Here is a 20,142-nt window from a genome sequence, read left to right on the forward strand (position 1 = left end):
CGAAACTCACAGCGTTTCGCTTTCCGGTTTCTGGGGCTGAAGAGGAGAAAACCCCCGAGAAGTGCATCCCTTCATCAGCCTGCTTAGTGAATACTCCAAACTTACGTAGTTTGTTTACACCTAACTGTCTACAGAGGGAAATTTTTCCACTGAGAAATACAGTGAATATTTTTCTTTCGGGTTTGAATATTCTCCAAACATTTTATTTTAGCATCCACGAAGGATGAAAGAAGTTCGATCTCACGGGATCAATAAAATAAGCGCCAGTTAAACACTGGCATCGATGTAATCGACTTGCCCTTCTCCCCAAAATTCAAGGCCCTGTGCTTATAATAGGAAGAAAATAAAAATGGTTTCGCAAATTTCTTCAATTTCATTGAATCGATAAAATGATTCTCTGTTTAACCCTTGAAGCGGTGATTCTACTTGGCGTGAAATAGAAACATAAGTGTGAAAGAAAAGTTTCAGAGTTTACTATTTCTTATATATGTTCAATTCTTGTTTTCACAGTTGGCTCGTTGGTCTAGAGGTATGATTTTCGCTTCGGGTGCGAGAGGTCCCGGGTTCGAATCCCGGACGAGCCCCTTAATTTTTATGATATTACACTTTTTAAAACACCGTTTGAAATATCTGTAACTCAATTCTAAATTCGAGATAGTTTGATGTGTTGAATTCAACTTGCAAGGAAGGTTTTATTGCAAAATTTTTGGCATAGTAAATTGAACGAGTTCGTTGTATCATTTTATTTTGTCGAACCGCTATGTTACAGGAACGTAAACACACCAGCATCGATTGTCAAACGATGTTGGGAGGGACAAATACAGACACACAAACATATACACACACACATACATGTATATATATATATATATATATATATATATATATATATATATATATATATATATATATATATATATATATATATATATATACGACGGGCTTATTTCAGTTTCCGTCTACCAAATCCACTCACAAGGTTTTGGTCGGCCCAAACCTAAAGTAGAAGACACTTGTCCAAGGTGCCACGCAGTGGGACTGAACCCGAAATCAGTTGGTAAGCAAGCTACTTACCGCACAGCCACTCATACGTGTGTATGTATGTATGTATGTATGTATGTATGTATTTGTGTTTGTCACCCTACCATTGAGGGTTTCAACTCCTAAACCGCGTGGAGCGTTGTGTTCCTGAGTAAATCACTTCAACTCATTTTGTACTGTGATCACTTCGACACCTGACGTGTGGTACACTGTGCACCTGTTTAGGTAACGTTGATTTGAGGGGAGGAGCGAGCCAATGTACAGCACATACATTTGATCATTAGAAACAAATCATTTGCATAGGTCGTTCGGCAAAATAGCTGAACACACTTCCGTCGTCTTATATATATTTACCCGCAATTTACTCTTTTACTCTTTTATTTGTTTCAGTCACTTGACTGCGGCCATGCTGGAGCACCGCCTTTAGTCGAGCAAATCGACTCCAGGACTTATTCTTTGCAAGTCAGGTACTTATTCTATTGGTTCCTTTTGCCGAACCGCTAAGGGGTCGTAAACACACCATCGGTTGTCAAACGATGTTGGTGGGACAAACACACACACACAAACATATACACACACATACATACATACATACATACATACATACATATATATATATATATATTTATATATATATATATACATATATATATATATATATATATATATATATATATATATATATATATATATATATATATATATATATATATATATATATATATATATATATATATATATATATATATATACAAGAATAAGGGCAGAGAATCGTCAATTAATAATAGAATTAATAATTAACAATTTTGCCAAGTAGTTCAGTATGAAAAAAACCTTTATCGGTAGAACTATTTATCATCATAAATATACAGGGATTAGCAATTGAGTTGCTTCTCCAACATACTGAAAATTCAGAAATAGCAGTCAAAGAACTACTGATTCCAAACTACAAATTTTCTCTAAAGCGGATGGCGATATTTATGGCACACATAGAACAAAAAACCGGAGGGAAAAGCGTAAACAAAACCAAGCCTTTAGTTAATTGGATACGAATCGTTTCATGGTTAAGTGAATGGAAATTTCACTATTCCAATCTTCAGCCCAAATATTCTGATAAATTTGAAAGTGTCTCTAAAAAAATTCACGGTAATTTTTGGCCATGCGACACCAAAAATCAACGATAAGAAAGGCACTTACGAATTCATCGGCTAGCGAGTTCAGGCACCTCACCTCAAAGAAAATCTATTCCATGTGCGTCACAAATAGTCCCGTATGAAAAAGTCCTGTGTGGAAGGATTTACGGTTTAACCATCTAACTTAGAGATATCAAATATAAAATATACAAGAATAAGGGCAGAGAATCGTCAATTAATAATAGAATTAATAATTAACAATTTTGCCAAGTAGTTCAGTATGAAAAAAACCTTTATCGGTAGAACTATTTATCATCATAAATATACAGGGATTAGCAATTGAGTTGCTTCTCCAACATACTGAAAATTCAGAAATAGCAGTCAAAGAACTACTGATTCCAAACTACAAATTTTCTCTAAAGCGGATGGCGATATTTATGGGACACATAGAACAAAAAACCGGAGGGAAAAGCGTAAACAAAACCAAGCCTTTAGTTAATTGGATACGAATCGTTTCATGGTTAAGTGAATGGAAATTTCACTATTCCAATCTTCAGCCCAAATATTCTGATAAATTTGAAAGTGTCTCTAAAAAAATTCACGGTAATTTTTGGCCATGCGACACCAAAAATCAACGATAAGAAAGGCACTTACGAATTCATCGGCTAGTGAGTTCAGGCACCTCACCTCAAAGAATATTTGGGCTGAAGATTGGAATAGTGAAATTTCCATTCACTTAACCATGAAACGATTCGTATCCAATTAACTAAAGTCTTGGTTTTGTTTACGCTTTTCCCTCCGGTTTTTTGTTCTATGTGTGCCATAAATATCGCCATCCGCTTTAGAGAAAATTTGTAGTTTGGAATCAGTAGTTCTTTGACTGCTATTTCTGAATTTTCAGTATGTTGGAGAAGCAACTCAATTGCTAATCCCTGTATATTTATGATGATATATATATATATATATATATACATATATATATATATATATATATATATATATATATATATATATATATATATACGACGGGCTTCTTTTCAGTCTCCGTCTACCAAATCCACTCACAAGGCTTTGGTCGGCCCGAGGCTATAGTAGAAGACACTTGCCCAAGGTGTCACGTAGTGGGACTGAACCCGGAACCATGTGGCTGGTAAGCAAGCTACTTACCACACAACGAATTGACTGTAAACCAAAATGCAAACAATGGGGACGCAGCGGTGCAGGAGACTTATTGGTCTCCATGATCCTGTTTTCGGGGTCCACGGGCCACGGGTTCGTATCCAGCACCATCTGAACTTTTTGTCGCTTCACTTTCATTCATATTTCATAAATAAAGGGTAAGTCACCCGATGAAGCTAGTGGCGATTCTTGTCGTTAAAACACTTGAAACGGCGTTGCCTACCTGACACCTAGCATTTATTGCAGTGTAAGGCGGCTTACTGGCAGAGGCGTTAAAACGCCGGGCAAAAGGCTTAGCGGTATTTCGTCCGGCTTGATGTTCTGAATTCAAATTCTGCCGAAGTCGACTTTGCCTTTCATCTTTTCGTGGTCGATAAAATAAGTACCAGTTGAGCACTGGGGTCGATGTAATCAACTTACCCTTGTGCTAAAAACTTGATACCAATATCTGTTCACTGACAGATTAACCAGTGTTAAAACTATATCGGTTTGTCTGATTTGTCGTTCTGGCATCCGGAATTTGGCTACCTGTCGCTGATGATCCGCGATATGGAGAAATCCCGTGATACAACAGTGCCATGTGCCGGTGCTACCGAAATATCGTCTGCCCATATTATATCTGTTTCTAAGCATTTGTCATCTACACGGATAATTTCTTGGGACGTTTACCGCAGTCTACGGCGTTATAAACAATATTCCAAGTTAGGTTGGACGCACTAATTAATATTTGCTGCAAAGCCTTCTTCTATCGTTAACAACTAATATTAGAATAAGCAGGAGGCTATCAGAAAATGATAAGTACAGAGGTCGATTTGTTCGGCTAAAACGTCTTCAAGGCGGTGCGTCAGCGTGGCCGCGTTCTATTGACAAAAGCAAGTAAAAAGTAAAAAATAAAAGATGAGCTGTAGATCATGTATAATACTATGACGGATTGATAATTATAATAAACCGATCATAGAACATTACATTCTATCACAAATGATGTGTTCCATAGAGTAAAACAGATGGACATGAGAGAGAGTTGGATTTAAGAGCTTTCGATTTTAGTGTTCATTGTAAAAGCCTTCGATTTCTTCAGTTGGCTCGTTGGTCTAGGGGTATGATTTTCGCTTAGGGTGCGAGAGGTCCCGGGTTCGAATCCCGGACGAGCCCAATTTTCGTTTTCTTTTGTTTTTTTTTTTTGTAATGGCTTGAATTACTCTCTTATTCTTTTACATTCTTCTTCTCCTTTTAACTTGTTTCAGTCATTTTGTCTCTGGTCATGCTGGAGCAACGCCTTTTAGTCGAAGAAATCGACCCACTGGAATTATTCTTTGCAAACCCGGTACTTATTCTATCGGCGTCTTTTGCCGAACTGCTAGGTTAAGGGGACGTAAATACACCAACATCCATTGTGAAGCGGTGATGGTAGTGATGGTGGGGGACAAACACAGATACAAACCCACAAATATATACATACATACGTGTATATATATATATATATATATATATATATATATATATATATATATATATATATATATATATATATACATATATACGACGGGCTTCTTTCAGTTTCCAAGCAAATCCACTCCCAAGGCTTAGTCGGCCTGAGGCTATAGTAGAAGACACTTGCCCAAGGTGCTACGCAGTGGGACTGAACCCGGAACCATGTGGTTGGGAAACAAGCTTCTTACCACAAAGCCACGCCAGCGCCTATTCATGTTCAAAACTCCCGTCCGTTTCTCGATCCTTGTCGAATTTACGTCGAATTTATTTTTCGTCCTTTAATTGCTTTAGCCACTGGACTGCGATCAGGCTGGAGCACTGAAGGGTGTAGTCGAATGAATCCACAATACCTATTTTTTGTGTCTGATATTTATTTTATGGGGTTTCTTTCACCGAACCGCTATATCACGGCGACATAAACAAACCAACAACAGCTGCCAAGCGATAGAATGTTGGCGCCAAAGGCAAATACATACATACACCAACACATATGCGCGTACACTCTCTCACTAACACATATACACACACATAAACAGAGATGTAGAGAGAAAGAGCGAAAGAAAGAAAGAGAAGTTCAACAGCCACACATCAAGCTATTGTAGAAGATCCTTGTTTAAGTACCACTCCAAGAGACTGAACTCGCCACTACATAGTTACAATTACTAGATAATTTTCAGCGGGAATTGTCAGTTGGCTCGTTGGTCTAGGGGTATGATTTTCGCTTAGGGTGCGAGAGGTCCCGGGTTCGAATCCCGGACGAGCCCATTAATTTTCAGCTTTTCTTTTATATTTACACTTCTGATACTATATTATTTAAAACGTTTTTTTCTTTATTTCCTCAACCCAATTTTAAATTCTGTAGATTTCTATGAGTTACTTTCAGCATGAAATTTTTTCGCAAAGATTTTTTAACATAAGCACAGGCGTGGATGTTGGGAAGAAGCTCCCCAATTACTTCTGCTCATGATCAGAGATGCACATATCGCCAGCCACGAAGGGACATGCTCAACTGGTTAACGTCAAACAACTGACAAGCAAATCTGTGGTATTAAGCAGAATATTTGCTGTAGCCCATCTTTAATACCAAGACAAAACAATGTACGTGATAACACTTCCAATCAATTAAGATCAGAAGCCACGAGAACCACTGCCTGGTACTGCATCCGGGCATTTATATTATTATTATTATTATTCAGTAGTTTTATTTTTATAACGTGCTTTCACTTCACTACCGAGCGCAGCTCTGTGCGCCTTGGGTATGTGCTGTGGTTTGCTGTGGTGCTCTTATGTTTACTGTATTGAAAGTGTTTTGCGTAGAATGTGTGCAGTACCCAGTAGTGCAATTTTCTGTATGTTATATATATTTGTAAGTCCTGGTGTTTTTGTTATGTATTTGTCTGAATATTTTTTTATTATTATACCTAAGGCACCTACTATGATAGGAATTGTTTCTGTTTTTAGATTCCACATTCGAGTTATCTCTATTTCCAGGTCTTTGTATTTTGAAAGTTTTTCCATTTCTTTTAGAGAAACGTTGTCATCTGCTGGTATTGAAACATCAATTTATTATTATTTTTATTATTATTTGTCAGATTTATTTCATCACATATTCTGTAAACCTCTTCTATGACTTCCTGTTCTTTGTTTCTCCTCTCCCCTCTGGTTTTGCCCTGTCCATTCCATCTTCAGACTGAATAGGTAGGCCGAGATCATCCCCAAATAATAACAATATCTATTTTTATTGTTCTTCCATTTGTTAAACTTTAAATGTGGAAACACATTCCATGATGGACAAGAAAGTTTATGATTCCTACAGAAGGCTTTTGATTTCAGACCGGTTATGTAAGCTGAACATTCACACAGAAAAGAAAATAGAAAAACAAAAAACACGATATGAACATTATTTAATGCAACTTGCAAGTTTTTTTGCAAAGAATTTCGCATAGTAAATTGAACGAGTTTGTGTTTTTGATATTTCGCATGTTTCGAGGGAAGCGAGCTGGCAGAATCGTTATCATGCCGGACAAAGTGCTTAGCAACATTTTGCCCGTCTTTACGTTCTGAGGTGAAATTTTTTCACCCTTTCGGGGCTGAAATAAGTAGGGGTTGAACGCAGGAGTCGATGTAATCTAACCCTTTCGCTCAGAACGTCGAACCTTGTGCCTATAGGATATTTCCGATGTTTCAGAATATCTCCGGTTATTATTGAATAAAATAATTAACCGGTACTCATCTGTGACTTGAACCTGAGACCTCTCGCATCGGAGAAGAGAACCACACCTCTGAACCAGTGGTTCTTAACCGGAGTCCATATAACAGTTTTGTGGGTCCACATATGCAAAATAATAAATTGGGTCCACAATATTATTTTACTGGCCCATGGAAAGATTTTGCTTTGGATGCATTCATTACAAGGAACCGCCATGTTTCTCTCTCTAATTTTTCACATACGTTTTCAAACTCGGAACTTAGAAAACTGATAAGGAGGATACAGGAGGCGGTCGAAAAAGCCAGCTTCTATATATGACTGAAGCGGGAAGACCGAATATGGCTTGAAAGTCATAACATGTCTAGGTGAGACAGGCTGACACTGAAGTGGCTTCGCGCCCTCCATTGTCAGTTAAAGTTCAGACAGTGTCATGTGACAACTTGCTGGAGCTACTTGCTGGAGCCTAGCAGCGGGAAGTTTAGACAGTGTCATGTGACAACTTGCTGGTGCTGCCTACTGGACCCTAGCAGCGGGAAATTTAGACAGTGTCACGTGACAACTAGCTGGGGCTGCCTGCTGGAGCCTAGCAGCAGATATAAAAAGGGGAACTTGACACGACGATCAGTCGGACGCTGACACTTGTTGATGCTGCATCGAAGAGGCCAGGGAATAGAAGAAAGAAGACATGCACCCAACACCAGAGCTGAAGACACCTCCGAAAGGAGGGGCCCCGCCACGTCAAAACGGTAGAGGAGTAGGGGCCGAAACCGGACGTGGTTCCTCCTGATGATGTCTTCAGCTAACTGGATCCTATAAAGGAGCTGTTGTGGTAGCAGACCACGAAACATGGTTGAAATTCCTCAGGAACCGACATAGTTCCGCCAAACTGAATATGCGATCAGCAAAATAATAATTTTGAAAGCAGTATCTGTAAAATTAACTTTCAAACATCTAATGGCTATGGGAATGGTGGCCCACCTGAAAAAGTACCCGAAGGGGACCATAGATAAAAAAAAAAGTGGTTGAGAGTCACTGCTCTAGACAAGTGTCTTCTACTCTAGCCTCCGGCCGACCAAGTTCTTGTTTTTTGGGGAATCTGATGGAAGCCCGCCGTAATACATACATACATACATACATACACACATATATATATATATATATATATATATATATATATATATATATATATATATACTATTCTTTTACTAGTTTCAGTCATTTCACTGTGGCCATGCTGGATATATATATCTGTGTGTGTGTGTGTCTTATTTCTGTGTTTGTCGTCCTCAACAGCTTGGCAGCCGGTGTTGGTGTTTTTATGTCACCGTAACTTAGCGGTTGATCAATAGCAAAAACGACAAAATACGCAACTGGCTTCCAAAAAAGAAATAAGTACTTGGGTTGATTCGCTTGACTAAAATTGTTCAAGATGCTGCCCCAGCATGGCCGCACTCTAATGACTGCAACAAGCAAAAATGCAAAGGTATGTAGTGAAATAGATACACATGCGTGCAAGTTGAGGTTCAGAGTTTACTACTTCCCGTATATTTTCGGATTCACTTATTAATATTTGCTTTTTAAGAAGAAATATGATAATTTAGACTACCGCGAGCAAGCGAGGCTCGTTGGTCTAAGGGTATGATTCTCGCTTTGGGTGCGAGGGGTCCCGGGATCGAATCCCGGACGAGCCCTGTCATTTTTAAATAAATAAAATAAAATAACTGTTACTCTATATTTGCTACAAAATATTTTGGCACAGAAATAAATCTAAAATGCGGAACGAAAACTCTAAGCAGTGATGTGCGCAGTTCGAAACTCACAGCGTTTCCCTTTCCGGTTTCTGGCGCTGAAGAGGAGAAAACCCCCGAGAAGTGCATCCCTTCATCAACCTGCTTAGTGAATACTCCAAACTTACGTAGTTTGTTTACACCTAACTGTCTACAGAGGGAAATTTTTCCACTGATAAATACAGTGAATATTTTTCTTTCGGGTTTGAATATTCCCCAAGCATTTTATTTTAGCATCCACGAAGGATGAAAGAAGTTCGATCTCACGGGATCAATAAAATAAGCGCCATTTAAACACTGGCATCGATGTAATCGACTTGCCCTTCTCCCCAAAATTCAAGGCTCTGTGCTTATAATAGGAAGAAAATAAAAATGGTTTCACAAATTTCTTCAATTTCATTGAATCGATAAAATGATTCTCTGTTTAACCCTTGAAGCGGTGATTCTACTTGGCGTGAAATAGAGACATACGTGTGAAAGAAAAGTTTCAGAGTTTACTATTTCTTATATATGTTCAATTCTTGATTTCACAGTTGGCTCGTTGGTCTAGAGGTATGATTTTCGCTTCGGGTGCGAGAGGTCCCGGGTTCGAATCCCGGACGAGCCCCTTAATTTTTATGATATTACACTTTTTAAAACACCGTTTGAAATATCTGTAACTCAATTCTAAATTCGAGATAGTTTGATGTGTTGAATTCAACTTGCAAGTAAGGTTTTATTGCAAAATTTTTGGCATAGTAAATTGAACGAGTTCGTTGTATCATTTTATTTTGTCGAACCGCTATGTTACAGGAACGTAAACACACCAGCATCGATTGTCAAACGATGTTGGGAGGGACAAATACAGACACACAAACATATACACACACACATACATGTGTATATATATATATATATATATATATATATATATATACGACGGGCTTATTTCAGTTTCCGTCTACCAAATCCACTCACAAGGTTTTGGTCGGCCCAAACCTAAAGTAGAAGACACTTGTCCAAGGTGCCACGCAGTGGGACTGAACCCGAAATCAGTTGGTAAGCAAGCTACTTACCGCACAGCCACTCATACGTGTGTATGTATGTATGTATGTATGTATGTAGGTATGTATGTGTGTTTGTCACCCTACCATTGAGGGTTTCAACTCCTAAACCGCGTGGAGCGTTGTGTTCCTGAGTAAATCACTTCAACTCATTTTGTACTGTGATCACTTCGACACCTGACGTGTGGTACACTGTGCACCTGTTTAGGTAACGTTGATTTGAGGGGAGGAGCGAGCCAATGTACAGCACATACATTTGATCATTAGAAACAAATCATTTGCATAGGTCGTTCGGCAAAATAGCTGAACACACTTCCGTCGTCTTATATATATTTACCCGCAATTTACTCTTTTACTCTTTTATTTGTTTCAGTCACTTGACTGCGGCCATGCTGGAGCACCGCCTTTAGTCGAGCAAATCGACTCCAGGACTTATTCTTTGCAAGTCAGGTACTTATTCTATTGGTTCCTTTTGCCGAACCGCTAAGGGGACGTAAACACACCATCGGTTGTCAAGCGATGTTGGTGAGACAAAGACACACACACAAACATATACACACACATACATACATACATACATACATACATACATATATATATATATATATATTTATATATATATATATACATATATATATATATATATATATATATATATATATATATATATATATATATATATATATAAATATATATATATATATATACATATATATATATATATATATATATATATATATATATATATATATATACGACGGGCTTCTTGTCCGTCTCCGACTACCAAATCCACTCACAAGGCTTTGGTCGGCCCGAGGCTATAGTAGAAGACACTTGCCCAAGGTGTCACGCAGTGGGACTGAACCCGGAACCATGTGGCTGGTAAGCAAGCTACTTACCACACAACGAATTGACTGTAAACCAAAATGCAAACAATGGGGACGCAGCGGTGCAGGAGACTTATTGGTCTCCATGATCCTGTTTTCGGGGTCCACGGGCCACGGGTTCGTATCCAGCACCATCTGAACTTTTTGTCGCTTCACTTTCATTCATATTTCATAAATAAAGGGTAAGTCACCCGATGAAGCTAGTGGTGATTCTTGTCGTTAAAACACTTGAAACGGCGTTGCCTACCTGACCCCTAGCATTTATTGCAGTGTAAAGCGGCTTACAGGCAGAGGCGTTAAAACGCCGGGCAAAAGGCTTAGCGGTATTTCGTCCGGCTTGATGTTCTGAATTCAAATTCTGCCGAAGTCGACTTTGCCTTTCATCTTTTCGTGGTCGATAAAATAAGTACCAGTTGAGCACTGGGGTCGATGTAATCAACTTACCCTTCTCCCGAAACTGCTGGCCTTGTGCTAAAAACTTGATACCAATATCTGTTCACTGACAGATTAACCAGTGTTAAAACTATATCGGTTTGTCTGATTTGTCGTTCTGGCATCCGGAATTTGGCTACCTGTCGCTGATGATCCGCGATATGGAGAAATCCCGTGATACAACAGTGCCATGTGCCGGTGCTACCGAAATATCGTCTGCCCATATTATATCTGTTTCTAAGCATTTGTCATCTACACGGATAATTTCTTGGGACGTTTACCGCAGTCTACGGCGTTATAAACAATATTCCAAGTTAGGTTGGACGCACTAATTAATATTTGCTGCAAAGCCTTCTTCTATCGTTAACAACTAATATTAGAATAAGCAGGAGGCTATCAGAAAATGATAAGTACAGAGGTCGATTTGTTCGGCTAAAACGTCTTCAAGGCGGTGCGGCAGCGTTGCCGCGTTCTATTGACAAAAGCAAGTAAAAAGTAAAAAATAAAAGATGAGCTGTAGATCATGTATAATACTATGACGGATTGATAATTATAATAAACCGATCATAGAACATTACATTCTATCACAAATGATGTGTTCCATAGAGTAAAACAGATGGACATGAGAAAGAGTTGGATTTAAGAGCTTTCGATTTTAGTGTTCATTGTAAAAGCCTTCGATTTCATCAGTTGGCTCGTTGGCCTAGGGGTATGATTTTCGCATAGGGTGCGAGAGGTCCCGGGTTCGAATCCCGGACGAGCCCAATTTTCGTTTTCTTTTTTTTTTTTTTTTTTGTAATGGCTTGAATTACTCTCTTATTCTTTTACATTCTTCTTCTCCTTTTAACTTGTTTCAGTCATTTTGACTCTGGTCATGCTGGAGCAACGCCTTTTAGTCGAAGAAATCGACCCACTGGAATTATTCTTTGCAAACCCGGTACTTATTCTATCGGCGTCTTTTAGCGAACTGCTAGGTTAAGGGGACGTAAATACACCAACATCCATTGTGAAGCGGTGATGGTAGTGATGGTGGGGGACAAACACAGATACAAACCCACAAATATATACATACATACGTGTATATATATATATATATATATATATATATATATATATATATATATATATATATATATATATATATATACATATATACGACGGGCTTCTTTCAGTTTCCAAGCAAATCCACTCCCAAGGCTTAGTCGGCCTGAGGCTATAGTAGAAGACACTTGCCCAAGGTGCTACGCAGTGGGACTGAACCCGGAACCATGTGGTTGGGAAACAAGCTTCTTACCACAAAGCCACGCCAGCGCCTATTCATGTTCAAAACTCCCGTCCGTTTCTCGATCCTTGTCGAATTTACGTCGAATTTATTTTTACTCCTTTAATTGCTTTAGCCACTGGACTGCGATCATGCTGGAGCACTGAAGGGTGTAGTCGAATGAATCCACAATACCTATTTTTTGTGTCTGATATTTATTTTATGGGGTTTCTTTCACCGAACCGCTATATCACGGCGACATAAACAAACCAACAACAGCTGCCAAGCGATAGAATGTTGGCGCCAAAGGCAAATACATACATACACCAACACATATGCGCGTACACTCTCTCACTAACACATATACACACACATAAACAGAGATATAGAGAGAAAGAGCGAAAGAAAGAAAGAGAAGTTCAACAGCCACACATCAAGCTATTGTAGAAGATCCTTGTTTAAGTACCACTCCAAGAGACTGAACTCGCCACTACATAGTTACAATTACTAGATAATTTTCAGCGGGAATTGTCAGTTGGCTCGTTGGTCTAGGGGTATGATTTTCGCTTAGGGTGCGAGAGGTCCCGGGTTCGAATCCCGGACGAGCCCATTAATTTTCAGCTTTTCTTTTATATTTACACTTCTGATACTATATTATTTAAAACGTTTTTTTCTTTATTTCCTCAACCCAATTTTAAATTCTGTAGATTTCTATGAGTTACTTTCAGCATGAAATTTTTTCGCAAAGATTTTTTAACATAAGCACAAGCGTGGATGTTGGGAAGAAGCTCCCCAATTACTTCTGCTCATGATCAGAGATGCACATATCGCCAGCCACGAAGGGACATGCTCAACTGGTTAACGTCAAACAACTGACAAGCAAATCTGTGGTATTAAGCAGAATATTTGCTGTAGCCCATCTTTAATACCAAGACAAAACAATGTACGTGATAACACTTCCAATCAATTAAGATCAGAAGCCACGAGAACCACTGCCTGGTACTGCATCCGGGCATTTATTATTATTATTATTATTATTATTATTATTTTATGTTTGACTTTTGTTTTGCATTTGTACAAGTTGGATCCAAGTCTCACCCAGAGACCTCAAGAGACAACAAGTTAGAAGTTCATGTAGGTGTTATGCCTAGGGTACCATATATTTGGATTTGTACAGTTTTGTTCAAGTGAATGTTTAAGAAACCATAAGAAAATTATGTTTGCTTTAAAATTTGAGATCACATAGACAGTATTTTACGTAGGATATGGGCAGTTCCCATGAGCACTATCTTTTGGACTTCAGCCATTTTGGGGTTTCCTGGTATCTGAGCTAGGTAGTAATCAGCCCGTTTCGCTGTCATTCCCAGGGCACCTATGACAATAGGTATTGTTTTCGTCTTCAGATTCCACATTTTGCTAATTTCTATTTCAAGATCTTTATATTTGCTCAGTTTTTGGTAGGTCTTGACAGATACGTTTATATCAATTGGGACAGTCATATCAATGAGGAGGCATGATTTTTGTCTGAAGTCTTTCAGTATGATGTCTGGCCTATTTGCGTCTATCTTTCTGTCAGTTTGAATGGTGAAGTTCCAGAGGAGTGCAATGTGATCATTTTCAAGTACTGGGGGTGGTTTGTGTTCCCACCAGTTTTTATCATGGGGCAAGTCCAGGTTTTTGCATATTACCCAGTGAATATATTGTGCAGCTCTATCATGCCTGTTGAGATACTCTGTAGGCGCAAGCAGACTGCACATGGAGACAACATGATCGATGGTCTCATTTTGTTGTTGGCATATACGACATAATGGGGAGCTGCCGTTCTTTAATATGTTGGCCTGGTAGTTCTTTGTAGGTAGGCATTGATCTTGGGCTGCTATGATAAACCCCTCTGTTTCTGATTTCAAGCCAGAGGCCATTAACCATTGGTGGGTAAGGGCTTTGTCAATATCTGCATTATTCGCTCTCTTTGGGTATTTGCCATTGAGAGGTTTTCCATGCCATTTTTCAGTCATAATAGCTAAGGCAGCAATTTTAGCACGGGTTTTCAAGCGCTTAGCTTTTTCTGTAGGTGTTTCTAGTTCGTCTAATTCTTGAATTTGTTGCAATTGGAATTCACTTAGATATTCCTTTGCCTGTTTTGTTACTGAGTAAGATGCTTTCTTGCTTTCATATTTTAAGACAAGTTTTAGCATCCAGTCCTCAGAGTTTTTCATATAGGTGTCTAGGCCAATTGTGGCTACCTTCATTGATAATGCCAGCTGTAGTATTATTATTATTATTATTATTATTATTATTATTATTATTATTATTATTATTATTTGTCAGAGTTATTTCATCACATATTCTGTAAACCTCTTCTATGACTTCCTGTTCTTTGTTTCTCCTCTCCCCTCTGGTTTTGCCCTGTCCATTCCATCTTCAGACTGAATAGGTAGGCCGAGATCATCCCCAAATAATAACAATATCTATTTTTATTGCTCTTCCATTTGTTAAACTTTAAATGTGGAAACACATTCCATGATGGACAAGAAAGTTTATGATTCCTACAGAAGGCTTTTGATTTCAGACCGGTTATGTAAACTGAACATTCACACAGAAAAGAAAATAGAAAAACAAAAAACACGATATGAACATTATTTAATGCAACTTGCAAGTTTTTTTGCAAAGAATTTGGCATAGTAAATTGAACGAGTTTGTGTTTTTGATATTTCGCACGTTTCGAGGGAAGCGAGCTGGCAGAATCGTTATCATGCCGGACAAAGTGCTTAGCAACATTTTGCCCGTCTTTACGTTCTGGGGTGAAATTTTTTCACCCTTTCGGGGCTGAAATAAGTAGGGGTTGAACGCAGGAGTCGATGTAATCTAACCCTTTCGCTCAGAACGTCGAACCTTGTGCCTATAGGATATTTCCGATGTTTCAGAATATCTCCGGTTATTATTGAATAAAATAATTAACCGGTACTCATCTGTGACTTGAACCTGAGACCTCTCGCATCGGAGAAGAGAACCACACCTCTGAACCAGTGGTTCTTAACCGGAGTCCATATAACAGTTTTGTGGGTCCACATATGCAAAATAATAAATTGGGTCCACAATATTATTTTACTGGCCCATGGAAAGATTTTGCTTTGGATGCATTCATTACAAGGAACCGCCATGTTTCTCTCTCTAATTTTTCACATAGTTCAACCGACATAGTTCCGCCAAACTGAATATGCGATCAGCAAAATAATAATTTTGAAAGCAGTATCTGTAAAATTAACTTTCAAACATCTAATGGCTATGGGAATGGTGGCCCACCTGAAAAAGTACCCGAAGGGGACCATAGATAAAAAAAAAAAAGTGGTTGAGAGTCACTGCTCTAGACAAGTGTCTTCTACTCTAGCCTCCGGCCGACCAAGTTCTTGTTTTTTGGGGAATCTGATGGAAGCCCGTCCTAATACATACATATATATACATACATATATATATATATATATATATATATATATATATATATATATATATATATATATATATATATATATATATATATATATATATATATATATATATACTATTATTTTACTAGTTTCAGTCATTTCACTGTGGCCATGCTAGATATATATATCTGTGTGTGTGTGTGTCTTATTTCTGTGTTTGTCGTCCTCAACAGCTTGGCAGCCGGTGTTGGTGTTTTTATGTCACCGTAACTTAGCGGTTGATCAATAGCAAAAACGACAAAATACGCAACTGGCTTCCAAAAAAGAAATAAGTACTTGGGTTGATTCGCTTGACTAAAATTGTTCAAGATGCTGCCCCAGCATGGCCGCACTCTAATGACTGCAACAAGCAAAAATGCAAAGGTATGTAGTGAAATAGATACACATGCGTGCAAGTTGAGGTTCAGAGTTTACTACTTCCCGTATATTTTCGGATTCACTTATTAATATTTGCTTTTTAAGAAGAAATATGATAATTTAGACTACCGCGAGCAGGCGAGGCTCGTTGGTCTAGGGGTATGATTCTCGCTTTGGGTGCGAGAGGTCCCGGGTTCGAATCCCGGACGAGCCCTGTCATTTTTAAATAAATAAAATAAAATAACTGTTACTCTATATTTTCTACAAAATATTTTGGCACAGAAATAAATCTAAAATGCGGAACGAAAACTCTAAGCAGTGATGTGCGCAGTTCGAAACTCACAGCGTTTCCCTTTCCGGTTTCTGGGGCTGAAGAGGAGAAAACCCCCGAGAAGTGCATCCCTTCATCAGCCTGCTTAGTGAATACTCCAAACTTACGTAGTTTGTTTACACCTAACTGTCTACAGAGGGAAATTTTTCCACTGATAAATACAGTGAATATTTTTCTTTCGGGTTTGAATATTCCCCAAGCATTTTATTTTAGCATCCACGAAGGATGAAAGAAGTTCGATCTCATGGGATCAATAAAATAAGCGCCATTTAAACACTGGCATCGATGTAATCGACTTGCCCTTCTCCCCAAAATTCAAGACCCTGTGCTTATAGTAGGAAGAAAATAAAAATGGTTTCACAAATTTCTTCAATTTCATTGAATCGATAAAATGATTCTCTCTTTAACCCTTGAAGCGGTGATTCTACTTGGCGTGAAATAGAGACATAAGTGTGAAAGAAAAGTTTCAGAGTTTACTATTTCTTATATATGTTCAATTGTTGTTTTCACAGTTGGCTCGTTGGTCTAGAGGTATGATTTTCGCTTCGGGTGCGAGAGGTCCCGGACGAGCCCCTTAATTTTTATGATGTTACACTTTTTAAAACACCGTTTGAAATATCTGTAACTCAATTCTAAATTCGAGATAGTTTGATGTGTTGAATTCAACTTGCAAGGAAGGTTTTATTGCAAAATTTTTGGCATAGTAAATTGAACGAGTTTGTTGTATCATTTTATTTTGTCGAACCGCTATGTTACAGGAACGTAAACACACCAGCATCGATTGTCAAACGATGTTGGGAGGGACAAATACAGACACACAAACATATACACACACACATACATGTGTATATATATATATATATATATATATATATATATATACGACGGGCTTATTTCAGTTTCCGTCTACCAAATCCACTCACAAGGTTTTGGTCGGCCCAAACCTAAAGTAGAAGACACTTGTCCAAGGTGCCACGCAGTGGGACTGAACCCGAAATCAGTTGGTAAGCAAGCTACTTACCGCACAGCCACTCATACGTGTGTATGTATGTATGTATGTATGTATGTATGTATGTGTGTTTGTCACCCTACCATTGAGGGTTTCAACTCCTAAACCGCGTGGAGCGTTGTGTTCCCGAGTAAATCACTTCAACTCATTTTGTACTGTGATCACTTCGACACCTGACGTGTGGTACACTGTGCACCTGTTTAGGTAACGTTGATTTGAGGGGAGGAGCGAGCCAATGTACAGCACATACATTTGATCATTAGAAACAAATCATTTGCATAGGTCGTTCGGCAAAATAGCTGAACACACTTCCGTCGTCTTATATATATTTACCCGCAATTTACTCTTTTACTCTTTTATTTGTTTCAGTCACTTGACTGCGGCCATGCTGGAGCACCGCCTTTAGTCGAGCAAATCGACTCCAGGACTTATTCTTTGCAAGTCAGGTACTTATTCTATTGGTTCCTTTTGCCGAACCGCTAAGGGGACGTAAACACACCATCGGTTGTCAAGCGATGTTGGTGAGACAAAGACACACACACAAACATATACACACACATACATACATACATACATACATACATACATATATATATATATATATATTTATATATATATATATACATATATATATATATATATATATATATATATATATATATATATATATATATATATAAATATATATATATATATATACATATATATATATATATATATATATATATATATATATATATATATATATATAAAACGGGCTTCTTTTCAGTCTCCGTCTACCAAATCCACTCACAAGGCTTTGGTCGGCCCGAGGCTATAGTAGAAGACACTTGCCCAAGGTGACACGCAGTGGGACTGAACCCGGAACCATGTGGCTGGTAAGCAAGCTACTTACCACACAGCGAATTGACTGTAAACCAAAATGCAAACAATGGGGACGCAGCGGTGCAGGAGACTTATTGGTCTCCATGATCCTGTTTTCGGGGTCCACGGGCCACGGGTTCGTATCCAGCACCATCTGAACTTTTTGTCGCTTCACTTTCATTCATATTTCATAAATAAAGGGTAAGTCACCCGATGAAGCTAGTGGTGATTCTTGTCGTTAAAACACTTGAAACGGCGTTGCCTACCTGACCCCTAGCATTTATTGCAGTGTAAGGCGGCTTACTGGCAGAGGCGTTAAAACGCCGGGCAAAAGGCTTAGCGGTATTTCGTTCGGCTTGATGTTCTGAATTCAAATTCTGCCGAGGTCGACTTTGCCTTTCATCTTTTCGTGGTCGATAAAATAAGTACCAGTTGAGCACTGGGGTCGATGTAATCAACTTACCCTTCTCCCGAAACTGCTGGCCTTGTGCTAAAAACTTGATACCAATATCTGTTCACTGACAGATTAACCAGTGTTAAAACTATATCGGTTTGTCTGATTTGTCGTTCTGGCATCCGGAATTTGGCTACCTGTCGCTGATGATCCGCGATATGGAGAAATCCCGTGATACAACAGTGCCATGTGCCGGTGCTACCGAAATATCGTCTGCCCATATTATATCTGTTTCTAAGCATTTGTCATCTACACGGATAATTTCTTGGGACGTTTACCGCAGTCTACGGCGTTATAAACAATATTCCAAGTTAGGTTGGACGCACTAATTAATATTTGCTACAAAGCCTTCTTCTATCGTTAACAACTAATATTAGAATAAGCAGGAGGCTATCAGAAAATGATAAGTACAGAGGTCGATTTGTTCGGCTAAAATGTCTTCAAGGCGGTGCGGCAGCGTTGCCGCGTTCTATTGACAAAAGCAAGTAAAAAGTAAAAAATAAAAGATGAGCTGTAGATCATGTATAATACTATGACGGATTGATAATTATAATAAACCGATCATAGAACATTACATTCTATCACAAATGATGTGTTCCATAGAGTAAAACAGATGGACATGAGAAAGAGTTGGATTTAAGAGCTTTCGATTTTAGTGTTCATTGTAAAAGCCTTCGATTTCATCAGTTGGCTCGTTGGCCTAGGGGTATGATTTTCGCTTAGGGTGCGAGAGGTCCCGGGTTCGTATCCCGGACGAGCCCAATTTACGTTTTCCTTTGTTTTTTTTTTGTAATGGCTTGAATTACTCTCTTATTCTTTTACATTCTTCTCCTTTTAACTTGTTTCAGTCATTTTGACTCTGGTCATGCTGGAGCAACGCCTTTTAGTCGAAGAAATCGACCCACTGGAATTATTCTTTGCAAACCCGGTACTTATTCTATCGGCGTCTTTTGCCGAACTGCTAGGTTAAGGGGACGTAAATACACCAACATCCATTGTGAAGCGGTGATGGTAGTGATGGTGGGGGACAAACACAGATACAAACCCACAAATATATACATACATACGTGTATATATATATATATATATATATATATATATATATATATATATATATATATACATATATACGACGGGCTTCTTTCAGTTTCCAAGCAAATCCACTCCCAAGGCTTAGTC

General features: G+C 38.5%; 9 non-coding genes across 9 annotated transcripts; all 9 read left to right on the forward strand.

Moving 5' to 3' along the window:
- The first annotated feature begins 512 nt into the window (after nucleotides 1-512).
- Nucleotides 513-584, forward strand: Trnap-cgg (transfer RNA proline (anticodon CGG)). The gene has a single exon. It is a non-coding gene; the product is annotated as a tRNA-Pro (tRNA).
- Nucleotides 585-4,433: 3,849 nt separating this feature from the next.
- Trnap-agg (transfer RNA proline (anticodon AGG)) lies at nucleotides 4,434-4,505 on the forward strand. The gene has a single exon. It is a non-coding gene; the product is annotated as a tRNA-Pro (tRNA).
- A 1,031-nt stretch (nucleotides 4,506-5,536) lies between these two features.
- On the forward strand, nucleotides 5,537-5,608 carry Trnap-agg (transfer RNA proline (anticodon AGG)). The gene has a single exon. It is a non-coding gene; the product is annotated as a tRNA-Pro (tRNA).
- A 3,064-nt stretch (nucleotides 5,609-8,672) lies between these two features.
- Trnap-ugg (transfer RNA proline (anticodon UGG)) lies at nucleotides 8,673-8,744 on the forward strand. Its single transcript has one exon. It is a non-coding gene; the product is annotated as a tRNA-Pro (tRNA).
- Nucleotides 8,745-9,375: 631 nt separating this feature from the next.
- Nucleotides 9,376-9,447, forward strand: Trnap-cgg (transfer RNA proline (anticodon CGG)). The gene has a single exon. It is a non-coding gene; the product is annotated as a tRNA-Pro (tRNA).
- Nucleotides 9,448-11,894: 2,447 nt separating this feature from the next.
- Nucleotides 11,895-11,966, forward strand: Trnap-agg (transfer RNA proline (anticodon AGG)). Its single transcript has one exon. It is a non-coding gene; the product is annotated as a tRNA-Pro (tRNA).
- Nucleotides 11,967-13,000: 1,034 nt separating this feature from the next.
- On the forward strand, nucleotides 13,001-13,072 carry Trnap-agg (transfer RNA proline (anticodon AGG)). The gene has a single exon. It is a non-coding gene; the product is annotated as a tRNA-Pro (tRNA).
- Nucleotides 13,073-16,447: 3,375 nt separating this feature from the next.
- Trnap-ugg (transfer RNA proline (anticodon UGG)) lies at nucleotides 16,448-16,519 on the forward strand. Its single transcript has one exon. It is a non-coding gene; the product is annotated as a tRNA-Pro (tRNA).
- A 3,133-nt stretch (nucleotides 16,520-19,652) lies between these two features.
- On the forward strand, nucleotides 19,653-19,724 carry Trnap-agg (transfer RNA proline (anticodon AGG)). The gene has a single exon. It is a non-coding gene; the product is annotated as a tRNA-Pro (tRNA).
- Nucleotides 19,725-20,142: the final 418 nt, after the last annotated feature.

The sequence above is a fragment of the Octopus bimaculoides genome, chromosome 1 (assembly GCF_046866305.1).
Source record: "Octopus bimaculoides isolate indiv1 chromosome 1, ASM4686630v1, whole genome shotgun sequence".
NCBI classification, from domain to species: Eukaryota; Metazoa; Mollusca; class Cephalopoda; order Octopoda; family Octopodidae; genus Octopus; species Octopus bimaculoides.